This window comes from Eptatretus burgeri, chromosome 2, assembly GCF_056783735.1.
Source record: "Eptatretus burgeri isolate ZD-2024b chromosome 2, Ebu_testis_v1, whole genome shotgun sequence".
NCBI lineage: Eukaryota > Metazoa > Chordata > Myxini > Myxiniformes > Myxinidae > Eptatretus > Eptatretus burgeri.
Window position 1 is genome coordinate 62,214,682 of NC_140962.1, and position 12,665 is coordinate 62,227,346.

Below are 12,665 nucleotides of genomic sequence, written 5' to 3' on the forward strand. Positions count from 1 at the left end.
GATTTAAATTTGAGTTTGATAGGTTTCAAAAAGCATCGACGTAAAAGGGAACATTGCTATTGACAGGACTCGTTGGTTGGTGAGGTATGGGTTGGCAATTGTGATCCTATATTGATCTAAGGTTTCGTCAAAAGGTGAATGTGCTGTTTGTGTTTCGTCATTCCTCACCCTACCATCCCCTTCCTCCATAAAATATTGCAACACCCTGGTGGTGATCCTGTCCCATAGTTCTCCACTACCATAGTTCACCTCACCTCTCCCCCTCCACCACCCTCCCCTAGTGAAATTAAGTCAATAAACAATGAATTAAAGTGGTATCAATAGAGGGCAGGCTTGATAGGCCGAATGCCTCATCCTTTGTTCAGTCCAACTTTCTCTGTATTTCATTTCTAACTCTCCCATCTACTTTCGTAACAATTGTCTTGAAGAAATTCAGTCATTCAAACTTTTGGGCCTCACCATCATCCATGATCTTTCCTTAAGCCGCTGTCACACCTTGACGATTTCGCCAGCGTATGCCGATTTATGAAAAATTTGTCTAAAACGCTGGCACACATCGAATACGTTATGGGTACGTTTTGTATACATTAAGAGCACGCTAAAAAACACTGCCATACGTCGTAGTACGCTGGCTTTAAACGTTGTACTTTTGGGTTGTCCTCAAATTTTTGCATGCTTGAAATTTTACGACGTATGCCGGCGTATGACTCACACACTCTGCTACGATGGCCATAAGTTGTAGGCACGTTATGCGATCATTGATACACGTCGACACACGTTACTTGTAAGTTACTCATAAGTCGAAACACGTCGAGGTAATGATTAGCATACCCGAAACTTATTTCTAACCTATGAGTAACGTTTTGTAAGCACGCTACACGAACGTTGTTCACACTTCGCAACACGTTACTTGAAAGTTCCTCATACGTCGAAACACGTCAAAGTAATGTTTAGGGTACCCGTGACTTATTTATAACCTATGAGTAACGTGCTTGGGAATTATTTGTAAAGCATGTCCTACGCACAAATACGTATGTAGATGTATTTGACGTCTTCAGGACGACCACAGAACTTACTGAACGTGTTTCTAACTTACAGATACCGTATAATGGCGTATTAGCAGCGATTAGGGGAATTGGTATATAAAAAGGGGCTTCGCAGGAGGAACCCGTCTTTTTTTAGACTTCGTGGTGAGTACATGTCCATGTCATTCCGAGAGATGGAGGATACTGCAAGGCTGAGACGACAATACCTACCTGTCCTCCAACATCAACATGACCTCATCTAGTTGACACTGCACCAGTTGCGTGCCAATAGAGCCGGGAGAAGAAGACGTGAACGGAGAGGGAACTGGGTCAGACCATGGATCGGGAGATGACGCCATTATGGCATATATGACCAGCTCATGGTGGAACTCTGAAACGAGGACCATGCATCCTTCACCAACTTCCTGCGAATGCCCCCAGCGATGTTCGACGAGCTGCTAGCCAGAGTGGGTCCAAGGATAACCAAGCAGTACACCTTCTACAGGGATCCGCTTGAGCCTGGCACTGAGCCTGCTGCTGTTGGTGCCGTGACTGCAGTGCTGTGGAAGCGATTTAACTGGTTCAATGGAAACGATTTCAATTGCCGACAACCAGCGTCCAAAAACAATAGGCGAGTGACGCATTTATTAAAAGTGAAGTTGCAGCCTATGAATAGAAAACCTCACGTAATCGTCGACGATACGCTGCCACGCTATGCATACGTTAGACTATCGTTGGGCATAGGTTGTAGACGCCTAAAACACGCTAATCAATCGTTGGTATAACTTATCTATAAGTTATCGAAGCATTCTGTGTTCATTACTAGTACGTTATGTATTTGTCCAAGTCGTTTTGAATACTTTAAAAACTGAAACAAAAAAAGTTCATTGTGGGAATGAGAAAAAAAAAAATGAGCCGAAAAGAACATCGCACAATGGTGCAAAGTAGTCTCCTATTCGTGGACGCAACGAGGATCCATCATCACCCACACCCTCCTCCAAACTACTACTACTACTACTACTACTACTGACATTGACATCTACTCAACATTGAGTCTGGAACACTGACGAGTTCCTCTTGTGAAGCCCATTTGTATATACCAATTCCCCTAAATGCTGCCAAATAGCCATTATACGGCAGATGTAAGTTAAGGCCCGGTCACACCTTGACGTTTTAGCCAGCGATGGCAACGTATTAAAATGTATATAAAACGCTGGCTTACGTTGAACTTTTGATGTTTTTTTTTAAAGATTCGGACGTATTCATAGCGACTTGGTCTTATGTATAACGCATTGGTAACGGACACAGAACGTTTCGTTGTGTTATAGATAACTTATACCAACGAATGCTGAACCTGTTGTCGGCCTACACAACCGATGCCCAACGATAGTCTATCTTAGGCATAGCGCGTTGCACGCATCGCCGACGATGTCGTGACGTAGCCTATTAAAAGGCTGACGCACAACGATTCGAATCATAACTGCCGTAGAAATGGAAGTGTCAACATCGCGGTCACACCTTGGCGATCTTGCCAGCGTATGCCGACCTAAGAAAAATGTGTCTAAAACGTTGGGGCACATCAAATACGGTATGAGTAAGTTTGGTATACGTGAGTACAACGCTAAAGTACGCTATCATACGTCGTAGTAAGTAGAGTACGTCAAGAAATTTTAAACATGTTCAAAATTTTACGACGTACTCGGCGTATGACACACGTTCCGCATGCGATGGGGATAAGTTTTACACACGATATGTGGACGCTTACACACGTCCACAAAGGCTACTTATAAGTCGAAACACGTCGCGGTAATGTCTTTTTTACGCGAAACTTATTTCTAACTTATGTTTGACGTGCTTTGAACCAATTCTTTACGTAGTCCCAACACACATTGACGTATGTAGACGTATTCCAATGACGTCTTCCGGTCGACAAAAAAAAAAAATTACGTGTTTCTAGCTTACAACTGCCATATAAAGACGTGTTCCCAGCGGTTTTGGGAATTGGTATATAAAAATGCTGCTCATAAAAGGGGAACCCAACAGTGTTTTCGAGTCCTTTTTGAGTCGATGTCCATGTCAGCAGTAACAGTATCAGTATCAGTATCAGTATTAGTATTAGTAGTAGTTTGTTCATGTTGGCAGTAGTAGGTGAGTGTGAGGGGGAGGGTGTGGGTTATGATGGATCGTCCTTGCGTTTAACGATTTAACGATTTAAATGATAAACTCAACGATTTAAATGGCTGCATCTCCACTATTGAAAGGAGACGCTTGTGCTCAACAATTGGATTGTTTTTTACACTCAACGACTTTTAAACGGTACCACTCAGCTATTTTCATTGTTTGCAATGAACGATTTAAATTGCTGTCACTCGCCTTTGTTTTTTGACGCTGGGGTTTTGAAATTTGAAGCGTTTCTTCTGAACGTGTTAAAACGCTCAAACTCGACTATTTTAAATAGACGCTGCCGATGGACAATTGGAATCATAGCCAAGCTAGACATCGAAGTGTGAACATCCTCGTCATGCCGCAGAAAAGTTTGAAGAATGCTGCAAATAAGTGTCCTGGCCGTGGCCGTGGACGCTGACGCAAGGACGATCCATTATACCGATGTCTTTCAGCCTATGAGTAACTTAAAAGTAACGTCTGTCGATGTGTGGCAACGATCGCGTAACGTGCCAACAACACGTTAATCATAGGTTAGAAATAAGTTTCGGGTACGCTAAACATTACCTCGGCGTGTCTCAACTTATGATTAACTTACAAGTAGCATGTGTTGACGTCTGTCAACGATCGCAGACCGTGCATACAACTTGTGGCCAGCGTAACGGAACGTGTGTCATACGCCGGCATACGTCGTGAAATTTCAAGCATGAAAAAATTTGAGGACAACCAAAAAGTACAACGTTTAAAGCCAACGTACAACGACGTATAGCAGTGTTTTTCAGCGTGCTCTCAATGTTATCAAAACTTAACCATAACGTATTCAACGTGTGCCAGCGTTTTAGAAAAAAAATTCAAAAATCGGCATACGTTGGCTAAAACGTCAAGGTGTGACCGGGCCTTTAGAAACACGTTCAGTAAGTTCTGTGGTCGTCCGGAAGACGTCAATCAAATTTGTCTACATACGACAATGTGCGTTTGAGATACGTTACACATAGGTTCAAAGCACGCTACTCATAGGTTCAAAGCACGTTACTCATAGGTTAAAAATTAAGTTTCGGGTATGCTAAACATTACCTCGACGTGTTTCGACTCATGAGTAACTTACAAGTAACGTGTGTCCGACGTGTGACAACGATCGCGGAGCGTGCAGAGAACTTATGCCAGCGTATGCGGAACTTGTGAGCCATACGTCGAGTACGTTGTAAAATTTTCAGCATGCTTGAAATTTCACGACGTACTCGACGTACCACGGAATATGACAGCGTACTTCATTGTTCTTCAGTGTGTTCCTAATGTATACACAACTTACCCATACCGTATCCGACGTGTGCCAGCGTTTTAGACACATTTTTCATCGGTCGGCATACGCTGGCTAAATCGTCAAGGTGTGACTGCGATGTTGACACTTCCAATTTTCAGGCGGTTATGATTTAAATTGGCATGCGGCAGCTTTTTAACAGGCTACGCCACGAGTTCGTCGGCGATACGTGCAGCCCGCTCTGCCTAAGTTAAACTATCGTTGGGCATAGGTTGTGAATGCCGACAACAGGCTAAGCTTTCTTTGGTATAAGTTATCTAAAAGACAACGAAACGTTCTGTGCCCATTACTAATATGTTATGAATACGACCAAAACTTTAAAAAAAACCTCAAAACTTCAGCGTATGCCAACGTTTTACATACATTTTTTTACGTTGCCATTGCTGGCTAAAACATCAAGGTGTGACAGCACCTTTAGCAAACCACATATTGTACTTGTTTTCCAAAGTCAGCTGCCACCAAAGTCTTTCCTTGGCACATCGGAACTTTTCTCTACTGACAAGACCTTCATCCACAACTTGATGGATTACGACTCTCCCTTGATCATGATCCACAATCATGATCTTCAAGCCCACTCCTTTTTGGGTTTGCATTTTTATATCGACTTCTGTGATTGAGAGTTTGCGGCTGTATCCATCTTGTTCGCTCCCTGTGTCCTCCCCTTGCTCTTATTCTTCTTCCCCATGTCCCATGTCCTTTATCCCTCCAAGTAACCCTCTATTTTCCCCTCTAACCTGTTGGAGGTGTGTTTTCCCCTCTCCGGGCTATGTCACTCGTTTCACTGTTCTTTTCATTTTGTTACTTGCTGGTCAATTTTGTGTTCGAGTTATTTATTCCCTGAGCCTCAACTCCGTATACCAAAAAATTACACATATTCTGTGATTCCAAAAATACAGTTCAGTAATCAGCATGATCATTCATTGATGGGTTTATTTATTTAATCATTCCTCACCCATAATTGTCTGTCCATACGTGTAATTTCCGAAATGTAAATGTAATGTTTTACAATGTGATAGTAATAGATTCTGAATCGATGCAATAGTTCTTGCAATAGAATATATTCAGAGAACAGGTCATGCTTAAATGTAGTAGACCCCGTATCTGCCTTTTAAGTTAACTAGTATACCTGCTCCATACAGGAGCAACTGGGGAGGCAGAGGGGTCGTGGGGTGGAAGGGAGTGAGGGATCACATCTACATGCACACCATGTGGACGGCAGTTTGTTAATATCCTTACTGCTTAACGGCCACAATTATTCCCACATTGTTATGGAGTTGGTTGGGGGAAGTTTGGCCCAAATTTTTTTATGACTGGCTGGCTCGGCCTGACGTTCGACTAAGGTTAAGGCAGTATTTTGTAATTTGTTCAGGGTGCCACGGATAGCTCACTTAATCATCGTAAAGAACACTGTGGGATCTTTAAAGCCCATCAACTAATGCTGACAGACAGGACGCCAGCTTCACATCTGCCTGAGGGATGTAACACACATTGGTTCACCCTACCTGTGAAATGACCGGATGACAGCTGGGTCGGAATTCAAACCCAGGCTAGACAGCTTAGAGGAGAGTGTGCATAGCTCGAGGCTATCCTCCAAGCGCCCCCACCCTGTATTGATATTGTCATTATGTTATTATCATTGGACTGAATTGAGCGATGAATTTGCCGTTAGAATAATTTTCAAAAAAAAATATAAATTTTGATGACATAGAGCCTGGAGTCGACATTTTAACATGTTAGATCAGACCATGCATGACATAACATATTAGATCATGTCAATATAATATGCTACTCAATCATACCTTTTCTCCCACCCATGGTAAATTGAAGCATGTGGTGAGGCAGTTGCCCTGAAACAACTTGCCTTCACCTCCTGGAAGGCAAATCCAAATCCAACTGAAGGCAATCTCAGTTCCTTCCACAAAGCTCAAAACAAGTGTGAATATACCCTCAGTAGAGCCAGAAAACAACATCTTTCTCATCTCAAGTCTGAACTCTCAAACCTGTCTCCTTCCTCCAAATCCTGGTGGCATCTAGTGAAGTTTGTTTCTGGTGCATGTTCCCCCTCCATCCCCTCCGTTTTACCTCAAATTGACACAGTGCTGACACTGAACGTGTAAAGGCTGAATGCCTAAACTCTGTGTTTGCTTCTTTATCTTGTGTCCCAAACCCTTCGTTTTCTGTACCCACCTTACCCAGTCGCACCCAGCTGTTCCTAGACTCTGTGTCCTTTTCTCCTGACACGGTGGAGATTTTGCTATCAAACCTCGACTGATTCTTCAACCGATCCAGACGGTATCAACCCACATCTCCTATAAGCCTGCTCTTGCTCCCCCTCTGTTCTAGTCACCCTCTCATTTGCTCAAGGTCATTTGCCATTTGCTGGGAAATCAGCAAATATTACCGCTGTGCAAAAACAGATCCCTGCAACTGCAGGCCAATCATCCTTCTCCCAATCATCAGTAAGGTTATGGAATCCATCATCGCTTCCATTATTAAATCCTTCCTCCTCTCCAATGGCCTGATTCCCGATCATCAATTTGGATTCAGACCAGGTGACTGTAGCCTGGATATGCTCCTGCTTTCCCAACTATAGATGGAGGTCCTCAATGCCAGACATGAGATCAGAGCCATATCCCTGGACATATCGCGTGCTTTTGATATGGTCTGGCACCCTGTCCTGCTCACCAAACTATCTTCCTTTGGTATCCAAGGCATTCTCCACTCATGGCTTGCAAACTTCTCCTGTCACAGTCAACGTGTGCCCCTTTATGGAATTCTCTCATCCCCTCTTCCTGTCCAGGCTGGAGTTCCTCAAGGCCATGTTTGGGCCCTGTGCTTTTTCTCGTTTTCAGCAATGATCCATCCGACTCTGGAAAATCCTCTTTATCTCTTTGCTAATGACTCCACCCTCTGCCGTACTGCCATCCGTCATTCCTCAGATCAGCAAGCAGCAGCCTCTTCACTCTTGGCAGACCTGGATAACATCACAAGCTGACCCAACACTTGGAACATGTCTTTCAATCCTGACAAATCTCACTCTCACTATGTTTCTCCGAAAGGACCGTCTGGAACCACCCCCAACCCCTCCCCCCATCTACTTTCTCAACAATCCTCTTAAAGAAGTCCTTTCATTCAAGCTTTTGGGCTTCACGATCACGCCATGATCTTTCATGGGAAAGCCACATTTCCAAGCTGGTCTCCAAAAACCAGTCGCCAACTGGGTATCCTCCATCGTGCAAAGTCCTTCCTTGGCACAGCTGAGCTCCTGACCACATGCAAAGCTTTCATTCGCAGCCTGATGGAGTACTGCTCTCCATTCTGGGTTGGTGCTCCTGCCTCAACTTTCTCAGCTTCATGCTGTGGAAATCATAGTATTTAGGATCATTGGTACCTCCCGCATTGAGGCTGATTCTTTGGGTCTCTCACTCTCTCACTCTCTCACCCCAGGCAGGCCAATGGTCTTTGTCTTCTGCTGTCTCCTTTCCAGCCTCCCCCCCAACTCTGTCTCGTAACTGGTACCCCCCCCTACCATATTTCCGCAGGGCATTAAAGGTCCGCTAGGAAACTCCTTCTGGTAAAACTACCAAAATCAAGAATCGCTGCTCACCTTCATTCTTTCATTCCTCTTTTTCCTGCCTTTGAAACAAACTCCCACATACTCTTCAATCCCACTCTTCCCTCCCCGTCTTCAAAACAGCTGTTCACCACCATCTCTTATCTTTCCCCATCCAAAACCATGATCTTTTCTACCCCCGCTAATCCACCCCAAACCCACCTCCTTCAAATGCCCTGCTTTCCTTCAGGTCCCTGTTGTGTAAGGACCTGAAAGTCCCTGTAGTGTCCATCTTGTTTACCCTGTGTGCCCTACCCCATCCCGCTCCCTTCCACAGATATCCTAATGTCTCTGTTCCCTACTGTTTTGTGCTTCCCTCTCCTGCTCCCCTTGTTGTATGTTTTGTGTGTTCGCTCTTATGCCATTCTTGATATTTTATATTAAAAAAAAATTACAATGAAAAACACTTTAAACTAGAGGGGGAGCACTCGGTACAGTGTAAAACCACTGCCGCCAATACTGCTGGGTCACTTAAGTGAACCTGATATCCTATTCATTGTAGGTCAAAACGGATCAGACTCTACTGAACCACGATTGAATAAACTAAACTAGATTGACGTGCATGTAGAAATGCCCAAAAAATGAAATCAAAATTTTTTTTGAAAAAAAAGGTGCAAAATTTGTTTTTTTCTCTAACAAATTTTTTTTGGGTTGGAAATCACTTAAAACATGTAGAAATGCAAAAATAAAATTCAAATATTTTTCAAATAAAATCGACATTTTTTTGGAAAAAAAGTTGCAAAATTTTGTTTTTTTTTCTCTAACAAATTTATTTATTTTTTGGTTGGAAATCACTTAAAACATGTAGAAATGCAAAAACAAAAATTCAAATATATTTTCAATATGGCCGCTATGGCGGCCATATTGGACTTTGGACCAAGTCCAAAATCTAATGGCGTGATCCTTAGACCATACCTAATCCTCCCCACCAAGTTTCGTCGAAATCTGTCCAGGAGTTTTTCCGTAATACTGTTCACAGACAAGGGTGAAAACAGTAACCCCTGTCCATCTTCTATGGCAGAGGTTAAAAATAATTATTCTTCTGTTAGATCAACACAATATGTTACTCAATCATTCTTTTGATGATGGAGATTTGGAAACCGTGCCTCACCATTATAAATTCCCAAAAATACAATTTACTTCCATGAGGGTGGTGGGGTGGGGGTGTCGGGGGGCATATGGCACGCCACACAAACCTCTTGGTGATGGGGGGGGGTGGATATTGCAAGCAGCTTTGTTAGCTAAAGAATGTTTCCACTTACCGAGAGGCCTATCAAGTCAAGTCTGCTGTGATCTGTTCATCTGAAGGAGACGCGATAAGTATAGAATGCCTTAATCACGTCCTGTTTCCTCAAAACTTCTTTCAGTGTAATAGCGACTGTTTTGAAATGTAATTGTGTGTTGGACAAAATTGACAAACGTTTTTGGTTGTGATAATTTTTATGTCCGAAATTTTTGTCCCATGAAAGTCATGATAACCTATTGTACACCTCAACATGGAGTTCGTGCAAGGTGCAACTACCCCTAAGTGATGAGTGGGGGGGGGGAGTTACATCGTTGCACTCTCCATTGGGTGACCTTTAGTCCTCCTTTCACATTTGGAAGCAATTGGATAAGTAACCACCGAATGTATCGCAGTCAAAACAGTCAGCCAGTCAGTCAGACACCAAATTGCATATTTTAGTAAGACATACACCATCCCCCTCCTATCAAATGCGAAACAAATGATGAATATACCAAGTATATCTGCACATAACCAGTGTTTGTTCACTTGTTTACTTTCATCATTGAAGTTTCATCCTAAAACTTGCTCGATCCTTCTAGTTAAACGAAATCCCTCTTTAACAGCCAGCCCCAGCTTACTGTTTACATCCACCGATGGTTGACATAAACCCACAAGCATTCTTTGGAGAGGCATATCTAGTTCACGAGATGGTCAGATTTGCCTCATATTGTTTTGCCTGCAAGTGAAACAGGATAATTGAGGTCACACTGCCCGCTTAAGGCCCCAAGCATGTTTGAATCAAAATGAAAAGAATTAACGCAAGTAAAATAAATAACAGTTAATGTGAAATGATAACTCAGAAAAAGAGTTAAATGCTGTAATTCAATCCTATAAAAGTTGTTTTAAAACTCATTTGGTAACTAGATTGATGTTTTGGATATTGTTAAAATTTTTCATACAAACATATATTATATTTTTATATATATATATATATATATATATATATATATATATATATATATATATATATATATATATATATATATATATATATATATATATATATATATATATATATATATATATATATATATATACAGTATATACTAGCTGAAGTACCCGGGAAATTTGCTGGTAAGACAAAGTGCCTATTTTCCTCACGCGAGTTAGACTGAGGCATTAGTTGTATGGAGAAAATTAGGAAGGCTTCTTTTATGTAGTGACGCCGAGGGAGAAATCATTGTCGTCGCAACTGGTAAATATAGCGGTGCAGTGAATGGTTAGGTTTTAAAGTTTAATATGAAAAACACTTGGTGCTTCTTGGTTGAAATATCTTGTTCTTGGAGCACTTCCTATACTTCCCTTCATCAGCGAGCCGCCTTTTAAACTGACACTCACTGAAAAATTCAATGAAACCATCCCAAACACTCCTGAAAAAAAACACAAAAGAACTCATCAAAAGAAGTGGTGTAACAATTAGAAGTGGGGCCCTAAAGAGGGCCTTGTTGCATTCACTTTCAAATCCAACTTTCAAATCCAACTTCACTCTTGGTTGTATGTATCCTTTTGTCTGGACACTGTTGTGTAGTGTTGCAGAACATAGTGATGTCGAAGCAAAAGTGTCAATGACATAGCTATCGGTCTGTTCACGGGTGTGATCGTCAAACTGCTTGAAGAGCCGCTTGGTTAACCCGCAAGTATCGATACAGTCACCTCAATTAGCTTATTCTACGCTAAATGGATAGTTCCCCTAAAAAACGTTAACAAAAATGGCAAATGCTACACATAGAACAAATAGGTTAAACATTTATCAGCAGTTAAGCGACCAAAAGGTTGCCATGGGATATTTACAGTTAAACCGAATAACGAATAGATTAACACATACCTGTTATGCGGGGCAGATGGACATGTAAAATACCAAATAGGTAGATTTCCGAACACATGAAACGATAACTTATTAGTTTTGAAGAGCCTCATGGTAAACTACATTCATTGTCTTGCCTTGTGGTGCATAAATGAACAAATTATTTGGGTTACCAACTCTTGAACAACCTACATACAGTTGGCCGTGGGAAAAGACAGGTTCGGCAAGATTAAGGCCAACCACCTCCAAGGACTGTCCCTGTGCCTTGGTAATGCTCATTGCAAAGCTTAATTTCACAGGAAACTGGAGGCGCTTGAATTTGAACGGCATATCAGACGGGACCAGAGGAATTCGCGGTTTGAAGACATCCTCACCACGTGCTCTGCCAGTTATAATAGTTGACTCTAACACTCTTGACATCATCCTCTTGATCGTCAGTTGTGTCCCGTTGCAAAGTTTGGGAGGGTCAAGGTTTCGCAGAAGCATAACAGGTGCACCAATTTTGCGGTGCAAGTTGTGAGGAGGGAGGCCTGCTGGTGTCAAGCTATTTAAGAATTCTATGGGATAATGCACAACATCATCCGAGTAAAGTACAGAGTCAAATGATTTATAGCTGAGACGCTCACCGGGTAGCTGGTCCAGGAATTTGATGTTTAAGTCATGTATTAGAATTGGGAGAATTGGGAGACGTGTATTATGAAACGGCATACCTCTGAACGCCCCTGTCACTGTTGCCATGCGCGTGCAGTTCGAGAATTCAAATTTGTTTGCTTTTGCAGTGGCATAATGTTTTGGGTTTCAAAGCTGTTATAACAGGAGGAGAATGTGTATGTTTAAAAAGTCAACGAATACAAACATTTTGTATTTCAAAAAACCCTAGCGTTTTTAACCATGAAGCCTTTTTTATGATTAATACGCCGGCACACTATTCAAAAATAACATCACGTTAAACCACCCTCCAGGAATTTTTATGGAAAGCCACTTAGCGCAACCTGGAGCTGAATGTTAGGTCTATATGTGTGTAAAGTTTCATTAAGATCGGTTCACTGCTCTAGGAGCTTATTGGTTACAAACAAACAAACAGACAGAAGGACTGCCATTTATGTAGTAGAATAATATATATTGGTATATTTTATTGTTTTCACTGTTGATATGCACGTATGTTCATATTTTAGTGTTCTGCCTGAAGGCAAGTTCAGTACTGCCAAAGCCAATTTCTTTGCAAGGGTTGTACTGAGTGATTTGCCATTACCTTCCCAGGGTGTATGTGTATTGGAACGTATATATGGAATGTTATGTTCCTTAAACGTCATCATGCTCCCTGACGATCATTCTTGATTGTGGATAGCCCCTGTGTACATCCATTGTTTTCAAATCTAGGTTGCTTTCATATTTATAATTTTGTTGTGTTAAAAATCCATCCGTGAAACGGATTCTTTAGCCATCGTATTTCTTGA

At 41.9% G+C, this 12,665-nt stretch overlaps 1 protein-coding gene across 3 annotated transcripts in view; it reads left to right on the forward strand.

Moving 5' to 3' along the window:
* The window catches only part of PPP4R3A (protein phosphatase 4 regulatory subunit 3A), a 105,943-nt gene that overhangs the window by 9,896 nt on the left and 83,382 nt on the right, over nt 1-12,665 (forward strand). The window lies entirely within an intron of this gene.